At 41.7% G+C, this 25,610-nt stretch overlaps 1 long non-coding RNA gene across 1 annotated transcript in view; it reads right to left on the reverse strand.

The window, feature by feature from the left end:
* Positions 1–10,715: 10,715 nt before the first annotated feature.
* LOC118026338 overlaps positions 10,716–25,610 on the reverse strand; it is a 30,691-nt gene continuing 15,796 nt past the window's right edge. The window contains exon 3 of the long non-coding RNA XR_004683534.1: positions 10,716–10,863. This is a non-coding gene — a long non-coding RNA (uncharacterized LOC118026338). The remainder of the gene's footprint in view (positions 10,864–25,610) is intronic.

Genomic DNA, 25,610 nt, shown 5'->3' on the forward strand with positions numbered 1-25,610 from the left:
GTGGAGATTTGTCAGGCTGTGTGGTCATCACATGACAATGTATTAACAACCTTCAGCACACTGTTTTGCAACATGTTAAGAACTACATAAACGTAGGCTACAATGATCATCAGTATTTTGCTGGCTGCACAAGAAAACCGTACAAGCCCAGATAGGGTCACCTGTTATCAAGGAGAAGATTCTGCAGGTGAAGACAGTTTTTGAATCCTGTTGCCAGCCCCTTGCCCAGTCAAGGCCCCGGGAAGGATCTAGACCAGTCTGTCCAATAGAACTTTCTATAATGATGGGAATGTTTTGTGCTAATACAACACAGCCGGTGTGACTGTTGAGCACTTGAAATGTGGCTAGTGTGATTCAGAAACTAAATTTTTTAATGTAATTTCACTTAAAATTTATTTTTTTAAAGATTTTATTTTTAAGTCATCTCTCCACCCAGCATGGTGCTCACACACACAACCCCAAGCATCAAGAGTCACATGCTCTATGGACTGAGCCACCGGATGCCCCTCATTTCATTTAAACTGTAAACGGCCACACGTGGCTACAGTCTGCCGTGTTGGGCAATGCAGTCATAGACTTTTTTCTGCCCTCAGGGGGTGATCTGCTCTGAGGTCGGAAGGGGTGTTTGGCTTTTGAGAGGGGTGTGGGCCTGAGAAAAGAAGAAAATGTGACAGTCCCCTATTCTGGCTCAGAGTTGGGATGGGTTTCCAAGACAACAAGGACAGCATTGGAAGTAGAAGCCGTCAATCTGACCAGTGGCCTGGAAGGGCCTCCTTTGTTGAAGAGCAAAGAAGAGAAATCTACCAAAGCATGCACAACAGAAAGAGCTCTCGAAGGACCATGTCTATCACTTAAGTGGGTCCCAAGCTTCACCCTGAGGGACTTTTGGGCTCCTTCACTGGGGCCAGCCCAAGACCATAGACCATCTCCTTCAACTTCTAACCCAAACTAGATCAAAAACACCTCCCTTATTTTACCTCAGCTTCAAGGATATGAGCAGACATGCTCACAAGACACCTTAAGAATAAGGGAAAATATTAAATTATCACCTAAAAACAACCATGTTCCCCAAGAGTCTAGGTCCAGGAAAGTAGGTTTAAGTTTTGCTGAGCCTCAAATTCACTTCCCTCAGGCCGATGCCCTGCCCCCCACCAAATCAACTTGAAGGTGGTTCCCTCTGTCTCAGTCCTCCCGCTTCCCCCCCCCGCCCCATTCAAATCTGATGGGACTTTACAACTCATGAGTATTCTACCTTACGTGTCTATTCTTGTGTGCTGGGCCTTCTCCGTTTGTTCTTCTAGATTCATTATTCGCCCTTCTCTGCCTCCAAGAGGTCTGTCTCCTGTGCCTGTACCCCCCAGACCCCCTTGCCCTCTCGTAGGATGTCAGCAGATGAGATGAGAGAACATTCTGGGCATTACTCCCCATGCTGTGTGTGTGTGTGCCAGGATTGTGGGCAGCATCGGAGTTCCTACAGCCAGCCATCGGGTGAAACAGCTCTTCTGTCTGGCCACAGCACTCACGGGTTCCAGGAACACCTTCCCCTCCAGTTGTGCCTTCAGGCCTACAAGTGCTAATGGCCTCTTGCTGTTGCTTGTCACTGAGTGTCTCACCATTCCCTGTTGGTCCCCTTAATCCTCAACACACCTCTGTAAATAGAATATTATCTCTTTGAAAAACCTTTTGAGTATGCCAGCTATTTCCCATTGGAATCCTGATTAGTGTCTCTTGCGAAAAATATATTGCTGTATTCTTCCAGTCACTACTGAAAAGATGAGGTATTTTAATCGGAGGATTCATGCCTCCCCAGCATATCACTCCAGACTGAGAAACACAGCCCTTGGTTTTATAGACGAGGAGCATGTCTAGCTCACAGTTGTTTGGTAGGGCAGTGATGATTGGCAGCCTTAAGTGCCAATAAATGATTCATGCTTCCTGCCAAAGGCCTCCAGCTCTGCTCTCCTTAGGAGTTTTCAATGACAATCTGTGGCGCTCCCTGCCCCAGCCCCATCCCATGCATACTAATGGATTTTCATGACTACATGATGAAACACTATGCATAAAATAAATGGGAATATATGCACCTAGAAACTAGGATTTTGGTGCCCTCTGAAGACATCAAGAAATCATGTTGGCCAGGCTCCTATCTTTATTCCAGTAAGGTTTTATTAAGCTCGTTTTGTAAGTGATAGAACTGAAACCCAGAGAAGCTAAGAAAAATGCCCAGAGATGGCAAACATCTGTTTGCCCTGCTGCCACTCCCTTTCTATGCCCACAGCAGACATTCTTAATCACATTACTCCATCCCATTAGAGAATTTTCTCATCACGGTTGTCTAGCAGCCAACTCAGATCTGTCAGAGCTGACACTCAAGACCTATTTGCCATTCTAGCATGTGCTCAGATTTCAAAAATTAAGAAATCCGTCTCTATAGCCTCCTAATGCACTCTTCTTTTTGAAGGATTTCCCTACAAATCCAGAAAAACTGCAGACCATGCTCATGCTGTCCTTAATACTATTAAGCCTTTGTAAATGAAACTCTGAGTCCCAGTTTCCTCATTATAATATGGAGATTATTAAGACCTTCTTGGGAGGATTAACTGCTATTTGAATGAAAAGCACCTGGCACAACACCTATCCTACAGTAGGTGCTCGGTGTATAGTAGGTCTTATTATTCATTTTGTATAAACAGAATGTCAATGATGAACATCAGCCAGAGCATGCCCTTCTGTGGTGATTATTAGTGTCCACGGTCATTGGGCTGTCCACAAAGGTTTTAGTTCTCCTTGAATATGTGCATGGTAGATTGCATTCCTCCACCATTTTTGACTTACATGTGGCCAAGTGGCTTGCCCTGGCCAAACCAATGTGAGCAAAAGAGATGCATGTTACTTCTGCATAGAAGTGTTTAGTTACCAATTCCCCTTTCTTCTGTGTTGGTAATTGTGAAAACAGGTGTCAAGATGAAACATCCATCTGCCAAGGCCTGTGAATGACAACAATGAGCAAAACCCCAAGTTGACCCCATTGGACATGTGGTTTAAGAGAAATATACTTTCACTGGGTAAAGCCACAGATTTTGGACTTGTTTCTTTCTGTAGCCATAACTTCATCCATTTGGTGAATACTTGCTTTTGTATCAAGGTTCCAGGGAAGCTGAGACTTCATCTAACACTAGAGAAGTGACTTGAAATATTCATGTCTCTTAAATGTTCATGTCCCCCAAAGTCATTTTCTTACTCTCCTATGAATTTCTGGATAATAAGTCCACTTAAAATGTATCAGTGTGCCGAGCATCGTTCTGGGCACGCTATATGAGTTAACGTGCACATTTTGCACAATGTCTGTCCCATAATAAATATCCAAACTCACGTTAATAACCGTGTCACCATGGTTATCAGTATTATGCGTCATCTCCAGTCCTTATGACCACCCAGTGAGGTAGGGACTGGTATCTCCACTTGACAGAAAGAAAACTACGGCACAAAGCAGCTGAGCCATATTTGACAAGGTTTCAAAGGTAGAAAATAAATGCAACAAGGATTTGAATTCAAGTATGCCTGAAACCAAAGTCCTTGTTCTTTCCACACTGCTCTATACACTGCCCACTGAAGACCACCAAATTGTTTGCACTGCACTTTCCTGACACCCCTGCTTCCCACCGGTGGGGTGGGTACTCCACCATCAGACCTGTCCCTTGGTTCTACCAATTGCAACTATTGTAGGTTAATTCACTGAAGATATAGAGAAACTGGCCTCCCCTTGGTCAACTCATGCATGGAAATTAAAACCTGGCGTTCAGAAAAGAATTGTTTTTCTACCAGCTTCAGAATTCACTATCAAGAGGGGTTTCTCCCTCCCTCTTCCTTCAAACTCCTTTGAAATCTTTAGGCTGTCACTTACTTCTATTTCAGATGTGTAGCACAGGGCAAGGGACCAATGAGATGTTTGCCCTGTCCTGCCCATCCCCCTACAGCTGAGGCCAAAGAGGGAGGCAGAGAGAGAACCCAAACACGGACAGACCTACCAACCCACCTCCACTCACTACATCTTCCTTCAGGCCATTTATTTCATTAAAGCACAGGATGCTCAAGGGAACCTCAGGAAAGGGGACAATTTCATTTTCCCCACACCTTGGAAATTAAAATTATTTCCAAAAAATAATTTGCTTTGTTCTTCAAATAAGCTAAGGAGAGGAGAAAAGGGGTCAAGGAGTGAGAAGAAATTGAGAGGCAGGAAGAAATGGAGGGAGGGAGGGAGGGTGGGAAGGAAAATAGATATATAAAACAGGGGAAGTGAGGGAGATTAAGATGGGAAGGAAGAGAATGAAGAATGAGAACAGAGTAGAGTAGCAATAATACTGTTTCATGGTTTCATGAGATCAGCAACCCATCTAAATTTTCATCTTTTTTCAAAATTTTAATTGATACTATATTGCCTGCCAATGACTCATACCTAGGTGTCCGATGGGGTTCCCTTCCCTGAGCTCCCACCCACACCCTCAGAAAAGGCTCAATCTCTCTCACAGTCTAGTTCATAACTGTGGTTTATCTTGAAAGAACACAGAATAATGGAAAGGAGGAACTTTCTAGTCCAACAGAACTAGGTTCAAAATGCAGCCCTAGCATATCTTTTTCAGCAACAAACTTGGATTACCATGCATGTGCCAAGCACTGTTCTAGACAGTGGGCTATAGTGAACTAGATTCTCTGCCCTCATAAAGCTTCCATCCCAGAGAAATAAATAAAAAGGAAAATGGATAGTATTTTAGAGATAAGTACATTGAGACAAATAATGCATAGAAAACAACAATATTAGGGGAGGGGCACTTTTAAATGAATGATCCTGGCAAAGGAGGATGCTGGGGCAAAGCCTTGAAGGAGTAGAGGAGTGAACCCTGCAGGTATTTGGAGGGAAGAGCAAACTCCAAGTATAAACACCCTGGGTCAAGAGCATACTTAGTGGGGGCATAAGGATCAATGGATTGTAGGTCCTGCTGCTGTAGAAGTTTCATAGCTCAGACACAAAAGTGAACTAGAAAAATAGGAAGTGATGAACAAAAAGTAGGAAATTTGAAATTGACTTTAAGGTACAGCTTTAGTTCCCTTAGCGACATGTTTTAGAGTAAAATCATGTGCATGGGACCTGAAGTAGAAGATAAAGGTTTAAAGGAACCCAGAAACAAGGGCATTGGAAGTGTAGGTGTTAACGTCACCAAGAACTGGACGAGAGTGGTGCTGAAGAGAGTAAGGGGGACCTGGGTCCTACTCTTCAAGGAATTAGAGGGAGGGCCTGGAGATCTCTAGAGGATTGTGGTAAGAAGGGAGAGGGGTCTGATGATTAGCAATTCAAATCTGGTTTGGAGGAGAATGATCTGGAGGCAGCAGAAAGGAGCAACGAGGACACCTATCTTACTCCAGGGCCCCTAGGTAAGGGCTGTTGGAATGGAAACCACCACTGCCACCACTGCTTGAGAGGACTGCAAGGAACAGGGTCCTCAGGGGAGAGCCAGATATCAGTGAACATCATGATTTCACAGGGAATACAATGGGTACTTAACGTGCAGGTGGACAAAGGACACTAAACAATCTACATGGCATGGAATACCCCATAGCTGATTGGCCCATCCAATGGTGCCTCCATTACAAAACGTGTAATACATTTAGGAAGTGAGTACATTCAAAATTCAAAGAAGAGATTAAGGTATAGGGGGAATTACTGACGACTGATGCTAGTTCCAAGACCCCCAGTGGAAGGGTTGTAGAACTTGGGAAGGGTAGCAGTTGGGTCGGAATAAGGTGTGTCAGAATAAAAGTCCAGGTGCTGATCCTGGAGGCCTAGGCTTCATATGGTAACTCTCATAAACATGGACGAAGAGGCAGTGAGATGGTCTTGCTGGTCTCAGGGCAGGTGGCAGTGGTGGTGGTGAAGCTTTGGTATAGAAGGTGGGAGGGACATGAAGTCCTGGATCCACCATGCACTCATACTGATGGGAACATGGAGTGGGGGTAAGAGAGAATCTAATCTGTAACACCCAGTGGTTAGAATTTCCTCTTGGCCTTGGAGACTAGAGGAAGGATTCCAAACTCTTCTTGACTCCTGCCACAGTCTAAGCTCTGTGTCCTTGGGCAAGTTACTTAACCTTGCTGAGCGAGTTTCATAATCCATAAAGTGGCCCAGTAATACCTGTCTCACAGGGTTGTTGCAAGGCTTAAAATTAGACAACGTCCAGAAAACATCTCGAAGATAGAGTCCAGCATGTGATGGGTGCTCATGGTTATCAGGACCATGACCTGTGGCTCAGGTTACACATATCTAACTTCAGATCCTGACTCAGCCTCTCACTAAGGATATGACCTGGGGCTAGTTATTTAACCTGCCTGAGTCTTAGTTTCTTGCATGTAAGATTGGGAGAATAACACCAGGTATGTTGGTCTCCTGTAAGGAATAAATGGAAGGATAATGTAAAGAGCTGTGAAGTTTTGCCTTCTCCTTGCCAGAAGAGACCCCAAAGCATAAGAAAGCAATTTCCTCCTTTTCACCCCTATTTTTCAAGTGAATCACCAGGCCTCTGTATTCTGGGCTCCCCTGTCCCAGGGAGAATTAGGAACTTCTTAAGCTGCTGTCAGTGCTACTACTCAGGCCTTTGTTTGGGAGGCTGGAGCACACGAAGGGGTAAGGTGGGATCATAATGAACTGGAGGGCAACAGAGACTGGAGTTTGAGGTTGACTTTGAGCTATGAGGAGCCCAAATGCAGGAGAAGAGATGTGAATTTCCTGAGATGGGGGACAGAAGCAGCCTGGGGTCTGCAAGGAGAGGACAGAGGCCCAGATGGCTCCTAAGGCAGATGTGGGGAGGTATGGGACTGTTCCTGGGATAGAGCCCTCAGTCTTCACTTCTCCTTCCAGCCCCACCACACTGGTGGACATTTCGGCAGCCTGGAAGTCAAGGGCACCCTGTTATATGTAGAACAAGCATGCTGCCTATTTTTTCCCACCTTGTTATTGGCTCAGAGTATAGCAGCCCACCTGCTCCAGATGCCATTAGATAGCTATAGAGTCAAGGTCATTCTGCACACAGGTGGCCCTGGAGGTTGCTTCACCCTTTCAGCATGGGGTGGGGCAGCTGCCTTGCCAAATGTCATGGGTGGCACCCTGCCTCTATGGTGTCCTACTTTAGTTTGCCCTCAACCCAGCCTCCAAATTTCAAACTCTTGCTTTCCACTCCTTCCTTGGTGCCTTAGAATCAATCATCCAGGTAAAACTCACTGAGGATTAGTTTTTCCCCCTGTAAAATGGGAAGAACTTCTATGGCATAGGATTGCTGTGACTCATATGGATAATACAAACCCTTGAAATGGATGTGGCAATTAGCAGATGCTAAATGAATGGCAGAGGTGGCTGTGGGTAGTAGAGCTAGTAGAACTAGTAGTAATAGTAATTCTACTACGACAACAGGTAAAGTGTCAGCTGGCCCAGATTTAACCAGTCTCACAGTCCTTGGTATTCTGCTCCCAGCTTTGCCAGAGACTACCCTGGGTGACCTTGGGTTAACACCACAACTCTCTGCCTTTGTTTTCCTATCTGTCAAATGGGGAGAGTTCCATCTATTTCAGAAAATGCCCTTGCAGGTTTAAGGGTTCTTAGAGAACATCTGGTCCCATCTTTTCTCCTCTGACCCCTATTTTACAGAGGCAAAATTTGAGGCCAAGAATATAAGGCAGCCTGCCTAATTCATGAACTGAACACTATTTCCAAATCCACATGAGCTTGGTTTATCTTTGTTTTGTTTCCTAGTATGGATTTTGTTTCCTGGTATGGAGGATTGGGGTTGGGGAAAAGGCAAGCTATCTGGAAATGCAGCATTCTCTTTCCTTGAGAGGCTTTTGATTTATTGGGAAAACAAGATAAATCCACGCAAAAATAAAAATAAAAAAACAAAAAACTCCAATACCAAAGTTTAAAAATGAGATAACATATGAGAAGTTCTCTGAAAAACCTAAGATATTTGTATAGACAAATTGTGGTAGTCTAACTACAAGATGGCTCAGTGACCCCACTTCTGGCTACTCATACCCTTGCATAGACTCATCCCACATGGTACCAGGGCTCATCTTGGTGATCAATAGACTATAGCAGAAGTAACGGTAGGTTGCACCAGAACTTAGGTAACAGAAGACTGCAGCTTCCATCTTGGGATCTCTCTGAACCACTTGCTCTCGAGGAAGCCAACTGCCATGTCATGAGGACATTCAGACAGTGATAGAGAAGCCTACATGGGTGAGGTCTCCAGTCAACAGCCAGAGAATAACTAAGTCCTACTAATAATCCCACCCTAGCAGTGAGCAGATCCACCAGCCCTCAGTGCACACCCAGGTGACAGTTTGACAGCAACCTCATGAGAGGTCCTATGCCAAAACCCCCATCTTGCCTGGGTTCCTGTGCCACAGGAACTATGAAATCATACATACATATTGTTTCAAGCTGTTAAATTTGGGATAATTTGTTATGCAGCAATAGATTGCTAATACATAAGCACAGACCATCATCATTCTCCATAGAGTACCTACTGTGTACCAGCCCAGTGCTCCCAAGTGCTACTTGAATAAGTATCAAAGACCTCAAGACAGAAGGTCCAGCTAGGAATTACGACAGCATTGCACTGAGCCTGCCCTTGGATTGGTCCCTTGGGAAAAGGTGGACTACACTGATGGAAAGAAAGCAGATTTCCCAAGAGAGCTTATCAAAGGAAGGCCATGGTTTCTTCCCCCAAGTGAGATCACAAGGTTCATACGTGTGCCTGTATGTGAAAGAAAACGATACATGAATATCATGATGGGGCAGGGCTCTAAGACAGGACTGCCTTCCACATGGCCCTTAGAAGGAGGCAGATTTTTTTTTTTTTTGAAGATTTTATTTATTTATTTGACAGAGAGGGACACAGTGAGAGAGGGAACACAAGCAGGGGGAGTAGAAGAGGGAGAAGCAGGCTTCCTGTAGAGCAGGGAGCCCGATGCGGGGCTCGATCCCAGGACCCTGGGATCATGACCTGAGCCGAAGTCAGACACTTAACAACTGAGCCACCCAGGCGCCCCAGAAGGAGGCAGATTCTAAAAGGTTCCCAAACAGGTAGAAATAAAATAGTTTCTGTGGAGTAGAACCTTTAGCTGCTCCCATGGAAAAGTCTGGCTGCTTCTGTGAACTAGTTTTGAGTTCTACCGACATCACTTAGGTCACTTGCCCATCCCCAAAATGGGAATGGAATCTTTTCTACCATCTCAAAAGGATGCAGTAAAGGTGAGACAAGAAAACGCCTTGCAAACTATAAAACAGTGAATATGATAATGACAACAAAGTGAGATCTTGTATATATAGACCCCAAAACAGGGCCTGGCTCACCATATCAAGGTAACAAATGGTAGTGTGTTTTCCTATTTATAGGCTCACCTCCAGAAAAAAAGAGCAAGTAAAATCATGGTGGCAGGTGTTTTCTGACTGTGTGTGCCCAGTTGTCCCTTTCCTCCCAGGAAGCCATCCGTGCCCTGAAGCATCCCCACACGTCCCATCCCTCCTCCACCCAAGACTCACCCAGTGGAAAGCTGAGGCCTCTCTGCAGCTCCACTGAGCTGAGAACAGGCAGGATTTGGATCAGAAAAGAAGGGAGCCACAGGGCAAGGGAAGGTTTGACAACTTTCTCTCCCTAGGATCTGAGGAGGCTCAGACTGCCTAAAGGCATGGGATGGAGTGATAAGGACCAGGAAGACAGAATGGGTAGGAAAAGAAATGCAAAGTTTCCTTTTATCCCTCTGCCTAAGGCCTGGGTACAGATTTCCATTTCCAACTCCAGGATCAGTGGGTCAAAGCAATATACATCTGCACACAGGTGTGCTTGCTTGCCTTGCAAGAACAGGAGTTGAAGTCTATTACAGGTTGAACTAACTGCGTCCTCCCAAAAGGTGTTGAAGTCTTTACCCCGAGAGTCTGTGACTGTCAGAGAGAGAGAGGACAGTCTTCTGCCTGCATTTAAAGTTTTCCAAGGATGGAATGGATGGGCTGATTCCAAGTGTGCATTTTAGCACATCTCTACAGTCAGCTCTCTTTGGATATGCCTGTCTAGCTCCAAAGCTCAAGTCTAGACTATCTGTCTTCAAGAAAAATGAATGGATTTTTTTTTTTTTTTTTTTTTTGGTGTAAGTGTACCCACATATGTATATGGGGAGAGGAAGATTTTCTCTTATTTGATCATTGGACGGTGGGCAGTTGATAATGACTCTATTCTCTGCCAAGTTCTTGGTGTACAGAATTTTGCCGTGCAGATTTTAAATCCATACAATATGTCAGGAAAAACAGTGAAAAATTTTTTAAAGGGCAAAAAGATGATTAAGTGTCCTTTCGAAACAATGTTAGGTATTTAGAGGAACTCTCCAGGGTTATCTGATTCTGAAGAGGTCTGTACCTTTCATTGACTATTTTGCAATTCTGTAGAGCTAGAAGCTAACTTCTGGAGGTCTAACAGGATGCAAATGATCCTTGTTTATAGAAATGCAAACATTTGGAGATGAAAATACAATGGATTATTACCTTATGGATACTCAACACTTGTATCTTTTTGTAGCACATTTTGATAACATTTCATTCTCTAAAGAAAAAAAATAAGCCCCCTTCCTTTTCTTTGAAGGGCAAAATATTTATTTTCCTTCAAGGAATGGGAAGGGGGCCTTGAGATACATTGCCAGCTAAGCAAGGAAATCAGAGTCACAGAGGAAAGGTGGAGTTGAGACTTATCTCAGAATAGGTGAGAACAGGGTGGTCCTTTACAGGTAGCCTTTACCAGGAACACAGGTCTCAGGTAAAATTCAACACTGTCAAAAAAAAAAAGAAATTCAACACAGTCAATATTATACAGTAGAATGAAGCAGTAAAGGGAAACCTCTATCTCTTACTTTAAAATTACAAAAATACCCAAACTTTGGACCTAACATAGCTAGAGAACTATCATAATACAAACTATCAGAAGTTCTTCTTTGACAGGCAAAAGATTCAAAAATACCTATATCATGAATTTAGAGTCACTTTATATTGATATTTTTCCCATAAATTTGGAAGTCCTTTGATATAAAGTGTACCCAAAGTATTAATTGGCCAGTATCTTTTATAGCACATGACGTATATAAAGCTAAAGAGAAGTACTTGGAATTTTTCAAATTTTGAATTGATTTTTGATATAGTTAGAGAGGTCTTGTATTTTAGGAGCAATTCTCTGCTTAACTCCAGATTTTTTACCTTCTGTAAAATGTTTTTAGGCTTCTCCTAATTTTTAAACAAAGTTTCCATAACTGAACTGTTTTTTTTTTAATCATTTCTCCACGTAAAAATATTTGTAAAGTCTCCACCAAAAACTATTAGAATAAATGAATTCATTGAAATTGCAGGATACAAAATTAATATACAGAAATCTGTTGCTTTCTATACACTAATAACAAACTAGCAATAAGCGTAATTAAGAAAATAATCCCATTACAATTGCATTCAAAAGAATAAAATAACTATGAATAAATTTAACCAAGGAGGTAAAAGATCTTTATTCTGAAAACTGTAAGACACTGAAGAAAATACTTGAAGATGACACAGATAAGTTGAAAGATATTCCATGCCCATGGATTAGAAGGATTAATATTGTTAAAATGTCCACACTAATCTATAGATTCAACGCAATCCCTATTAAAACACCAATTGGGGCACATGGGTGGTGCAGTCAGTTTAGCATCCACCTCTTGGTTTCGATTCAGGCTGTGATCTCAGGGTCGTGAGACTGAGCCCTGCGTTGGGCCCCGTACTCAGCACGGAGTGTCCTTGAGTTTCTCTCTCCCTCTCCCTCTGCCCCACCCTGCTGTGTGCGCCCTAAAATAAATAAATCTTAGGGGAAAAAAAAAACCACAATAGTATTTTTCACAGACCTAGAATACTAAAATATGTATGAAACCACAAAAGATCCCAAATAGCCAAATCCACCTTGAAAAAGAAGAACAAAGCGGGAGCTGTCATGTTCCCTCCCTGATTTCAGGTTATACTATAAAGCAGCAGTAAGCCAAACAGGCACAAAACTAGATCAATGGAACAGAACAGAGAGCCCAGAAACAAACCCAAGCTATATGATTAATTCGTCTAAAACAGAGAAGGCAAGAATATATAGTGGGGGGTAATAGTCTCTGTAATAAATGGTGCTGGGAAAAGCGGACAGCTACGTGCACAAGAATGGAAACTGTCCAGTACCCATGGGAGTAACACAGCGAGGCATGGTTGGGCAGGGGCTGCAAACACAGTGCATTTGGGTCAGGTTGAGAAAGCCAGGGTGGCAAAGAAACCTGCTTGACTTTATCCTCAAAGGAGGTATTTTTCTTACGCTACATTATGAAAACATTTTCCTTTTGACTTAGAGACTATTTAACAAGGCTGTCTGCTAGTCAAACACCGAAAAGCGTGTTTGAAAAGCTGTTGGTGTCTTTGCTCACAAGATGTGCAGAAATCCAAGCAACACAAAGAACTGTCCCCCTTGTGGTCACGACACACGTCTAAATATGCCAGCATATGTACTCTCATATACACTTACCCTATCATTATCACAAATAAGAAAATTGACAATGATTCCATAACTTCCTAATTCCAACAAGTCATTAATATCAAGCCTATATTAAAACTTCTCCAATTACCCCAATAATCTATTTTATGGATTTAAAAAAAAGAAGTGCAAACCAGAAACCTTTCAAGTTTAACAACTACATTTGGTTGTTTTGTTTCTTCAGTATCTCTGTGGGGACAGCCCCCCCCCTTTTTTTTTACCAAAAAAAAAAAAAAAAAGCCTCACATTCTGAATTTGTCTGATCACTTTCCTATAAGATCATTTAACCTGCTCCTCTCCCTTATATATTTCTGGTAAGTTAGAAATGGAGTCTAGAGATAGATCAGATTCAGATTAATCTATTTGGGGAAAAATACTTCATATGTGATGTTTATTTTAAATGCAGTGAGAAAGCATCAGATCAGGAAGCACATGTCAGGTCGTCTTGCTACTAATGATATTAACTGACTACTTGGATAAGATGACAACTGCACGATCTCTCCTGCAAAGCTACCATTTTCCCTTAGAAACCTGTAAGGAATCTGAGATGTAATCCTTTTGGCATCAAGAAAATCACCTATTCCCCTAACATCTATTGATGTTTAGTATCTACTAATGATTTGTCCCTGAATGAATTCTGACACTGGGGTTAGGCTTTCCTACTAATTATCAGAGCCAAGCTTTTAAAAATAAAAGAATGGAAGAATGAAAAGAAGAGATGGAAGAATCAGCAACAAGTCTCTCTTCCTATAAAAATGCCAGCCTTTTAAAATTGATTGCTGTAGAGATTTTGGGGAGAGGAGCAAGATGGCGGAGGAGTAGGAGACCTGGATTTCGTCTGGTCTCAGGAATTCAGCTGGATAGGGATCAAACCATTCTGAACACCTACAAACTCAACAGGAGATCAAAGAAAAGAATAGCAACAACTCTCTGAACAGAAAAGCAACCACTTTCTGGAAGGTAGGACGTGCGGAGAAGTGAATCCGAGGCGATATCCAGGAGGACAGACGGCGGGGGAGGGGGCCTCCATAGGCCGCTTCTGGCAAGTGATAGAGCCGCGGGGCACAGAATCGGAACTTTTAGAAGTCGGCTCGGCTGAGGGACGTCACTCCGGTGGCTAAGTGGGAGGTGGAACCCTCGCAGGACAGTGTGGTCTCAGGACCCTCGGGGTCACAGAAAGAACGGGGGTGTCTGAGTGCGGCAGAGCTCCCAGGGATCGGAGCAGGGAAGCCAGCTGCAGAGACGGAGCCGAGGAGCGAGCTCTCAGCAAGGGGTTGCCATAAACCGTGATCCGCGGCACAGTCGGGCCACTGCTCCTCCAGCAGGGACCCAACAAGCGGCAGATCTGGGGAGACTCCCCTTCCTCCCCTGGGAGGAGCGGCCCGGGAGCACACCGCAGGGATCTGCTGGGTTTGGAGACTCCACTCGGGGTTGGGTGCCAGAGATAGAAACGCACGGTCACAGGCCGGGTGAGCGCAGAGTGCAGCCGGAGACCGGGGAGACGGGAGTGACTGACTGCTTTTCTCTGGGGCGCACTGAGGAGCGGGGCCCCAAGTTCTCGGCTCCTCCGGGGCGGAGATTGGGAGGCCACCATTTTCACTCTCGGCCTCCAAAGCTGTACAGAAAGCTTGCAGGGAACAAAAGCTCCTGAGAGCAAACCCGAGCAGATTACTTAGCCCGGACCGGGCAAGGGCAGGGCAATTCCGACTCCAGCAAAGACATTTGGGAACCACGGCAACAGGCCCCTCCCCCAGAGGATCAGCGAGAACAGCCGGCCAAGACCAAGTTTACCAATCAATGAGAACGGCAGAACTCCAGAGCTAGGGGAATACTGCACATGGAATTCATGGCTTTTTTACCATGATTCTTTAGTCTTTCAAAGTTCATTTAAAAAAATTTTTTTTAATTTTTCTTCTTTCCTTTTCCAACCAACATCTTATCTTACCAATTCCTTTCTTAAAACCTTTTTTAATTTTCATTTCATTTTTTACAGTCATATTCTATCCCTTCATTGTATTTAACCTTATTTTATATATATAATATATATTTATATGTGTGTATGTGTGTGTGTGTGTGTGTGTGTGTATATATATATATCAATTTTTTCTTTAAAATTTTGGGATACAGTTTCTTCTAACAGACCAAAATACACCCCAAATGTAGTGTGTGCCTCTGTTCTATTCATCAGCCTGACCATATATGTATTTTTTTTCCTTTGTTTCCCCCTCAGTTTTAGGTCTCTTCTGGTTTGTTTAGTGTATATTTTTCTGGAGTCTCTGTTAACCTTCTAGCATTTTGTTCTCTCATTCATCTATTCTCCTCTGGACAAAATGACAAGATGGAAAAACTCACCTCAAAAAAAAAAAAAAAAAAAGAACAAAAGGCAATACCGACTGCCAGGGACCTAATCAATACAGACATTAGTAAGATGTTGGAACTAGAGTTCAGAATGAGGATTATAAAGATACGAGCTGGGCTTGAAAAAAGATAGAAGATACTACAGAATCCCTTTCTGGATAAATAAAAGAACCAAAATCTAACCAAGTCAAAATCAATAATGCTATTAATGAGGTGCAATAAAAAATGGAGGCTCTAACTGCTAGGATAAATGAGGCAGAAGAGAGAATTATGGATATAGAAGACCACATGATGGAGAATAAAGAAGCTGAGGAAAAAGAGATAAACTACTGGATCATGAGGGGAGAATTTGAGAGACAAGTAATACCATAAAGCAAAACAACATTAGAATAATTGGGATCCCAGAAGGAGAGAGAGAGGGGCAGAAGGTATACTAAAGTAAATTATAGCAGAGAACTTCCCTAATTTGGGGAAGGAAACAGGCATCAAAATCCAGGAGGTACAGAGAACACCTCTCAAAAAAAAAAAAAAAAAAAAGAAAAAGAAAAAGAAAAAAGAAAAGAAATCAATAAAAACAGGTCAACACCCCAACATCTAATAGTAAAACTCACAAGTCTCAGAGAAAGAGAAAATCCTGAAAGCAGCTCAGGACAAGAGGTGTGTAACCTACAACAGTAGAAACATTAGACTGACAGCAGACCTATCCACAGAGACCTGGCAGGCCAGAAAGGACTGGCAGGATATATTCAGAGCACTAAATGAGAAAAATATGCAGGCAAGAATACTATATCCAGCTAGGCTGTCATTGAAAATAGAAGGAGAGATAAAAAGCTTCCAGGACAAACAAAAACTAAAAGAATTTGCAAACATCCAAACCAGCTTGAAAAGAAATATTGAACGGGGTCCTCTCAACAAAGAAAGAGCCTAAAAGTCACACAGACCAGAAAGGAACACAGACAATATACAGTAACAGTCACCTTACAGGCAATACAATGGCACTAAGTTCATTACTTTCAATAGTTACCCTGAATGTAAATGGGCTCAATGCCCCAATCAAAAGAAACAGGCTATCAGATTGGATAAAAAAACAAGACCCATCAATATGCTGTCTGCAAGAGACTCATTTTAGACCCAAAGACACCTCCAGGTTTAAAGGGAGGGGGTGGAAACCCATTTACCATGCTAATGGACATCAAAACAGAGCTGGGGTGGCAATCCTTACATCAGACAAATTAGATTTTAAACCAAAGACTGTAATAAGAGATGAGGAAGGACACTATACCCTACTTAAAGGGTCTATCCAACAAGAAGATCTAACAATTGTAAATATCTATGCCCCTAACATGGGAGCAGCCAATTATATAAGCCAATTAATAACAAAAGCAAAGAAACACATCGACAACAATACAATAATAGTGGGGGACTTTAACACCCCCCTCACTGAAATGGATAGATCATCTAAGCAAAAGATCAACAAGGAAATAAAGACTTTAAATGACACACTGGACCAGATGGACTTCACAGATATATTCAGAACATTCCATCCCAAAGCAACAGAATACACATTCTTCTTAGGGCACATGGAACATTCTCCAGAATAGATCACATCCTGGGTCACAAATCAGGTCTCAACCGGTACCAAAATATTGGGATCATTCCCTGCACATTTTTGGACCACAATGCTTTGAAACTAGAACTCAATCACAAGAGGAAAGTCGGAAAGAACTCAAATACATGGAAGCTAAAGAGCATCCTACTAAGGAATGAATAGGTCAACCAAGAAATTAAAAAAGAATTTAAAAAATTCATGGAAACAAATGAAAATGAAAACACAACTGTTCAAAATCTCTGGGATGCAGCAAAGGCAGTCCTAAGAGGAAAGTATATAGCAATACAAGCCTTTCTCAAGAAACAAGAAAGGCCTCAAATACACAACCTAACCCTACACCTAAAGGAGCTGGAGAAAGAACAGCAAATAAAGCCTAAACCCAGCAGGGGAAGAGAAATAATAAAGATCAGAGCAGAAATCAATGAAATAGAAACCAAAAGAACAGTAGAACAGATCAATGAAACTAGGAGCTGGTTCTTTGAAAGAATTAACAAGATAACCCCCTGGCCAGACTTATCAAAAAGAAAAGAGAAAGGACCCAAATAAATAAAGTCATGAATGAAAGAGAGATCACAACCAACACCAAAGAAATATAAACAATTATAAGAACATATTATGAGCAACTATATGCCAGCAAACTAGACAATGTGGAAGAAATGGATGCATTCCTAGAGATGTATCAACTACCAAAACTGAACCAGGAAGAAATAGAAAACCTGAACAGACCCATTACCAGTAAGGAAATTGAAGCAATAATCAAAAATCTCCCAAGAGGGCGCCTGGGTGACTCAGTCGGTTAAGCGGCTGCCTTTGCCTCAGGTCATGATCCCAGGATCCTGGGATCGAGTCCCACATCGGGCTCCCTGCTCAGTGGGAAGCCTGCTTCTCCCTCTCCCACTCCCCCTGCTTGTATTCTCTCTCTCGCTGTGTCTCTCTCTGTCAAGTACATAAATAAAATCTTAAAAAAAAAAAAATCTCCCAAAAAACAAGAGGCCAGGGCTAGATGGCTTCTCAGGGGAATTCTACCAAACATTTAAAGAAGAATTAATACCTATTCTTCTGAAACTGTTCCAAAAAATAGAAATGGAAGGAAAACTTCCAAACTCATTTTATGGGGCCAGGATTACCTTGATCCCAAAACCAGACAAAGACCCCATCAAAAACAAGAACTACAGACCAATATCCCTAATGAACATGGGATGCAAAAATTCTCACCAAAATACTAGCCAATAGGATCCAACAGTACTTTAAAAGGATTATTCACCACGACCAAGTTGGGATTTATCCCTGGGCTGCAAGGTTGTTGTTTTTTGGTTTTTGGGTTTTTTTTTAAGATTTTATTTATTTATTTAAGAGAGAGAATGAGAGAGAGAGAGCACATGAGAGGGGGGAGGGTCAGAGGGAGAAGCAGACTCCCTGCTGAGCCGGGAGCCTGATGCGGGACTCGATCCTGGGTCTCCAGGATCATGACCTGAGCCAAAGGCAGTCACTCAACCAACTGAGCCACCCAGGCGCCCTGCAAGGTTGGTTGAACATCCACAAATAAATCAATGTGATACACTACATTAATAAAAGAAAGAACAAGAATCATATGATACTCTCAATAGATGCAGAAAAAGCATTTGACAAAGTACAGCATCCTTTCTTGATCAAAACTCTTCAGAGTATAGGGATCGAGGGTACATACCTCAATATCATAAAAGCCATCTATGAAAAACTAATGAGTATCATTCTCAATGGGTAAAAACAGAACTTTCCCCCTAAGGTCAGCAACACGGCAGGGATGTCCACTATCAACACTGCTATTCAACATAGTACTAGAAGTCCTAGCCTCAGCAATCAGACAACAAAAAGAAATCAAAGGCATCCAAATCGGCAAAGAAGAAGTCAAAATCTCACTCTTTGCAGATGATATGATACTTTATGTGGAAAACCCAAAACACTCCACCCCAAAACTGCTAGAACTCATACAGGAATTCAGTCAAGTGGCAGGATATAAAAATCAATATACGGAAATCAGTTGCATTTCTATACACCAACAACAAGACAGAAGAAAGGGAAATTAAGGAGTCGATCCCATTTACAACTGCACCCAAAACCATAAGATACCTAGGAATAAATCTAACCAAAGAGGCAAAGAATCTGTACTCAGGAAACTATAGAATAGTCATGAAAGAAATGGAAAAATGTTCCATGCTCATTCATTGGAAGAATATTGTGAACATGTCAATGCTACCTAGAGCAATCTACACATTCAATGCAATCCCCATCAAAATACCATCCACTTTTTTCAAAGAAATGGAACAAATAATCCTAAAATTTGTATGGAACCAGAAAAGACCCTGAATAGCCAGAGGAATGTTGAAAAAGAAAAGCAAAGCCGATGGCATCACAATTCCAGACTTCAAGCTCTATTACAAAGCTGTCATCATCAAGACAGTATGGTCCTGGCACAAAAACAGACACATAGATCAATGGAACAGAATAGAGAGCCCAGAAATGGACCCTCAACTCTATGGTCAACTCATCTTCGACAAAGAAGGGAAGAATCCCCAATGGAAAAAAGACAGTCTCTTCAACAAATGGTGTTGGGAAAATTGGACAGCCACATGCAGAAGAATGAAACTGGACCATTTCCTTATGCCACACACAAAAATAGACTCCAAATGGTTGAAAGACCTCAATGGGAGACAGGAGTCCATCAAAATCCTAAAGGAGAACACAGGCAGCAACCTCTTCGACCTCGGCCACAGCAACTTCTTCCTAGAAACATCACCAAAGGCAAGGGAAGGAAGAGCAAAAATGAACTATTGGGACTTCATCAAGATAGAAAGCTTTTGCACAGCAAAAGAAACAGTCCACAAAACCAAAAGACAACCGACAGAATGGGAGAAGATATTTGCAAATGACATATCAGATAAAGGGCTAGTATCCAAAATCTATAAAGAACTTATCCAACTCAACACCCAAAGAACAAATGATCCAATCAAGAAATGGGCAAAAGACATGAATGGACATTTCTGCAAAGACACTCAAATGGCCAAAAGACACATGAAAAAGTGCTCAACATCGCTTGGCATCAGGGAAATACAAATCAAAACCTGAATGAGATACTACCTCACACCAGTCAGAATGGCTAAAAATTAACAAGTCAGGAAACGACAGATGTTGGTGGGGATGCGGAGAGAGGGGAACCCTCCTACACTGTTAGTGGGAATGCAAGCTCGTGCAGCCACCCTGGAAAACAGTATGGAAGTTCCTCAGAAAGTTGAAAATAGAGCTACCCTATGACCCAGGAATTGTACTACTGGGTATTTACCCCAAAGATACAAATGTAGTGATCCGAAGGGGCACATGCATCCCAATGATTATAGCAGCAATGTCCACAATAGCCAAACTATGGAAAGAGCCTAGATATCCATCAACAGATGAATGGATAAAGAAGGTGTGGTATATATATACAATGGAATATTACGCAGCCATCAAAAATTGAAATCTTGCCATTTGCAACGACGTGGATGGAACTAGAGGGTATTATGCTAAGCGAAGTAAGTCAGTGAGAGAAAGACAAGTAAGTGTTATATGATCTTACTGATACGAGGAATTTGAGAAACATGACAGAGGATCATAGGGGAAGGGAGGGAAAAATGAAGCAAGATGAAACCAGAGAGGGAGACAAACCATAAGAGACTCTTAATCTCAGGAAACAAACTGAGGGTTGCCGGAGGGGAGGGGGGATAGTTTGGATGGGGTGTCTGAGTGATGGACATTGGGGAGGGTATGTACTATGGTGAGTGCTGTGAATTGTGTAAGAGTGATGAATCACAGACCTGTACCCCTGAAACAAAAAATAATAAATAAAATAAATTGATTGATTGATTGCTGTGGCTTTCAAGGTCTCATTTTGGAACACCAAATCAAGAATTTTACTCTGTCATTAAAGGTCTCTAGCATCCATACTTGGACACTAGTGGAAAGATGACAGAACAAAGAGGAAGAAAAGGAAAAGAGAAGGAAAAATACGGGGCGCCTGGGTGGCTCAGTTGGTTAAGCAACTGCCTTCAGCTCAGGTCATGATCCTGGAGTCCCAGGATCGAGTCCCGCATCGGGCTCCCTGCTTAGCAGGGAGTCTGCTTCTCCCTCTCCCGCTCCCCCATCTTGTGCTCTGTCTCTAAAATAAATAAATAAAATCTTTAAAAAAAAAGGAAAAATACATCAGGGAGTATTTCAAATTTGAACAAGCTATATTTAAAGAAAAACCCTTTCATATAGTGGAAGCAGAAAATAATCAATGGATACTTTTTAAAACTACTAAGCAAATTTTGAGGAGAAACACAGTATTTACATAGTCTCAGCATGCACCACCACCCCCAAATTATTTATTAATTTAATATGAAGAAAAGTAGCTTTGAAGTTGATAACAGACCCTCCTTAACCAAGCAATCAAAGTTAACATCACCAGGGCGCCTGGGTGGCTCAGTTGGTTGGGCGACTGCCTTCGGCTCAGGTCATGATCCTGGAATCCCGGGATCGAGTCCCACATTGGGCTCCCTGCTCAGCAAGGAGTCTGCTTCTCCCTCTGACCCTCCTTTCTCTCATGCTGTCTCTCATTCTCTCTCTCTCAAATAAATAAAATCTTAAAAAAAAAAAAAAAAGTTAACATCACCAGTAGGACAAACCGAAGGCAGGTGCCTCCTGATGCACCTGGCATACAAACTCACTTCCCAGCTACTCCTACCCAAGATGCAAACTCTGGATTTCATCACGCAAACCCAAGTTGAAAGGCATACTGGAATAACTCTTCTGTGCTTTTTAAAAATAAAGGTCGAGAAGGACAAAGAAATGTTGTAAGACTATTGCAGATTAAGGACACTAAAGAGGTACAACAACTAAATGCAGTATGTGATTCTGGACTAGACCCTGAACCAGAAAAAAAGAAGCCATCAGGAACATTACTGTAACAATTACTGACAAAATTGGAATATGGACTGTGGATTAGGAAATAGATTTATATCCATACTAAATTTCCTGGTTTTGAGAATTGTACTTTGTGTGAAAAAATGTCCTTGTCTAAAGAAAGACACATCTAAATATTTAGGGACAAAGGGACATCTAACTTACCCTCAGATAGTTCTAAAATATATATAATATGCAAATTTAACAATATATTCAAAGAAAGAAAGACTGGAGCAAATATAAACAATCGGTGAATCTGGGTAAGGAATAGGATGTAGGATTCTTGCAACTTTCCTGTGAGTTTTCAAATTTTACTCCCTCCACCAAAATAAAGCAACACTTGTTTCTCTCACTTTCCTTGCTCTCTGCTTTAAAATTCCAGTGGGGGAGAGAGAACTGGACCAGAGACAGGAAACCTGGTTATAATCGTCACATTCAACCAGACCTTGCAGGGAAACCTTAGTTTAGACCCTTTCTCTCTCTAGGTTTTTAATTTTGCATCTGCATGAACATGAAGTCAGCCTCTAAGGTTCAAAGATTCCAGGACAGGCTGCCAAAATGGGAAGCCCTGCATGTTTTTGTTCACTTTTTGGGATTTTGCTACACATACTTCCAGATACAGCCTTCATCTCCAATTCCCATCTATTTTTCCAGTTGCCTCTGAAGCTCTTAGAGTAGGTCAAGTCAGTTGTTCTTGAGTTTCTCATCTCAAGATGGATCGGGTAGAGGGATGCTGATTGTCTCAAGAGATGCTGGCACCAGGAGGACAGTTTTGTGTCTTGATTGGCCAAGATAATGTCATAATGCCCAGGACTTTTACTGTTCTTTGTGGGGTGGGGTGGAGGTGGCCAAACAGAAAGAAGACAGTGGTTATTTGCTCAAGGGAGCTACCAACTTCAAAGCATCTCTCCAATTGCTGTTCACATTTCAGAGTATCCAGGTAAATTTCACCCATACATCTTTAAATTGCCAGGCTGAGCATGTCTGACTGAATATAATTGAAAAATTATATTCAAAAAAACTCCCAAAGTTTAACATCATTGACCATGGCTATAATACTGTTGAGCTAGGGAGGAAAAAATAAAAAAAGATTAAGAATAAGACCTCTAGGGGCAGCTGGGTAGATCAGTTTGTTGAGCAGCCAACTCTTGATTTTGTCTCAGGTCATGATCTCAGGGTCCTGGGAAGGAGCCTTGCAACAGGCTCTGCACGTAGTGTAGAGTCTGCTTGAGATTCTCTCTACCCCTCTCCCTTTGTACCTCCCCCTACTTGCATTCTCTCTCCCTCCCTCTCTCTAAAATAAATAAATCTTTAAAAAAAGTAAAAGAAGACCTCTAATCGCTCTCTTGCCTTTTCCATTCTGAGTTTTTTCTGTTAGAAAAATTACACCTATGGAGTCTGAAAATTTAGCATAGTTAGAAAACTAATGATGTATTGTATGGTGATTAACATAATAAAATTTAAGAAAAAGAAATTAAATAGTAATAATAGTTAAAAAAATAGTTAAAAATTAATTTGACTAGGGGTGGAAATTTCTACACCTAAACGAAAGCACGTCATGGAGCCTTTTAGCCCTGTGCACATCACTTCCTAAGGACCCTCACATTCGATTTCAAGTCATTAAATATTCACATGGTATTTGGGGGCATGATAATTTGAAGAACCACACAGTTAACTTCATAGACGAGAAAGTCAAGCTCCGTAGTCTAGACTTTGATATTAAGGTATCTGAATCTAGTTTGTGAGGGGCTCTTGTTAAGAGAGCAGACCCAAATAGCATCATAAATATTCCCTCCCCAAGTAAACTTAATAAGCAAAAAAGTAGGCTAGCCCACCCAAAACAAGTCAACAGCTATCAAATAAGAAAAGGGACATAACATAATGTAATAAAACAAACCAGGAGCCAACAACATAAAAAGGGGAAATCTGGAAAGAAACAAGTGAGTGGCATATTAATTTTTTTTTAAGATTTTATTTATCAGAGAGAAAGACTGCACTCACGTGTGAGTGGGGTGGGGGTGGGGAGAGAATCTTGAGCAGACTCCCAGCTGAGCAGAGCCCAACCCAGGGCTTAATCCTACCACCCTGAGATCATGACCTGAGCTGAAATCAAGAGTCAGATGTTCCCCGACTGAACCACCCAGGCACCCCATGGCATATGAATTTCTTTTTTTTTTTTTTTAAAGATTTTATTTATTTATTTGAGACAGAGAGAATGAGAGAGAGATAGCACATGAGAGGGGGGAGGGTCAGAGGGAGAAGCAGGCTCCTCGCCGAGCAGGGAGCCCGATGCGGGACTCGATCCCGGGACTCCAGGATCATGACCTGAGCCGAAGGCAGTCGCTTAACCAACTGAGCCACCCAGGTGCCCGCATATGAATTTCTTAATACTGCTGACAAGTTACAGCAAATTTAGTGGCTTAGAACAACATAAACTTATCATCACACAGTGCTCAAGGTCAGAAGTCTGCAATAGGTTTCACGGGCTAAGAGCAAGTTGTTCATAGTGTTGTGTCCCTCCTGGAGGCTCTAGAGAAGAATCTGTTTCCTCACCTTTATGCAGGTGAATAAATGTTCATATTGTTACTTATTTATTCACCTGTGTCAGAGCCCAAAGTGGGATTCTAAAAATGAGGTAAAGGACATGAAAAGCAAAATTATAAGAACTAGGGTAAGATAATAAACCAACTACAGAACTAATGAACAAATTAGGAATACCAAGGAATTGAAAGGACCACACTACACCTGAAAATGAGAGGAAAGTCTTGAGATAATCATGAGTACCTATTACAAAGAAAGAAATTCTATCTTTCTTTGTGAGTGAGTGGAAGCTACTGATATAAAGACAGACTAAGGTGATCCAACATTAAGGTGACTGGTTCCCTGAAATGGAAAATCCAAAATATGGAACAGAAGATGGGTTAACAAATATAAGAAAGAAAGTCATTGTCACATCCATGGGCACGCTGTAATTAAATTCTGGATAGATCTCCCTCTTAAGCCATTGAATATACAAAATAAAGAAGGCAAGCATGGAGACAGAAAAACAAACCACCTGCAAGGGTTGAAATTCATCTCGTTTCCAGACTCCTCCCCAGCTCCATTTTAATGCTGTAAGATAGCAAAGCAGTTTTTACAAAGTTTGGGGGAAAAGAAAGTATAACTCAGTGATATTATACCCAGCCCAGATGGTCTTCAAAACAAAGACAACAGACAAAATACCTTAATATATGAAAGATGTCAGCCAATACACAGCAAGCATCCAGCTAATTAAGAACTAATCCAGAACTGAGCAGTGAGGATGCAACAACAAAAGAGGGGACTAACACTGAATCACATCTAAACCCAGAGGGCACAGGAATGGCGATGACAGACAGGGTGAGCATCATGAAGCCAGGCATCAAATGCACCCATACGTTCATATGTAAACCAACAAATGTAACATAGTCAGAAGTTTGGAGAAGGGGTGACAGAAGGAAGAATCAATGTTCAAATGTTCTGTTTCAAACAGGGAAGCAATTAACATGGTTTAAAATTGGCACATAAACTTAGAAAACACCTCTGAATTCTTAATGTTTCTCATAACTGGTTTTCAAAAAACTTGTATCTTTCAAGAAATACTATTTCTTATAATTAAAAAATAATTTTTTGCTTGTTTCTATTCTATTAATTTAGGTAAACTTCTATTTATTTTCATCTAAAAATAACACGTATAGCAGGAAGTCATTTTTAAATAAAGGTTGTTACCACGTAGCCTAGGCACATTTCCCTCAAACTGTGTGTGTTCATGGGCAGCTGTTCAAGTAACATCAGTGATGGGTATTTCTGGGTGGCATATTTTAGATGGTTGTTCTTTCAATATCAATGCACTTCTCTGAATTATTGAGCATACTATTTTTTAAAAACCAATATAATGATTTTAAAAGAAGATTGAAAATAAATGGGTCAAGTGGTTCATCTCAGTATGGATGATGATCACTTTATCTTTGAAATTTTAAAATGTTTTTTATTTTTTAAAAATGAGAATTGTGGATGGAGTTAATAAAAAAAAATTTGGGACCCCAAAT

This window comes from Mirounga leonina, unplaced genomic scaffold, assembly GCF_011800145.1.
Source record: "Mirounga leonina isolate KUSES-001 unplaced genomic scaffold, KU_Mleo_1.0 Mir_224, whole genome shotgun sequence".
NCBI classification, from domain to species: Eukaryota; Metazoa; Chordata; class Mammalia; order Carnivora; family Phocidae; genus Mirounga; species Mirounga leonina.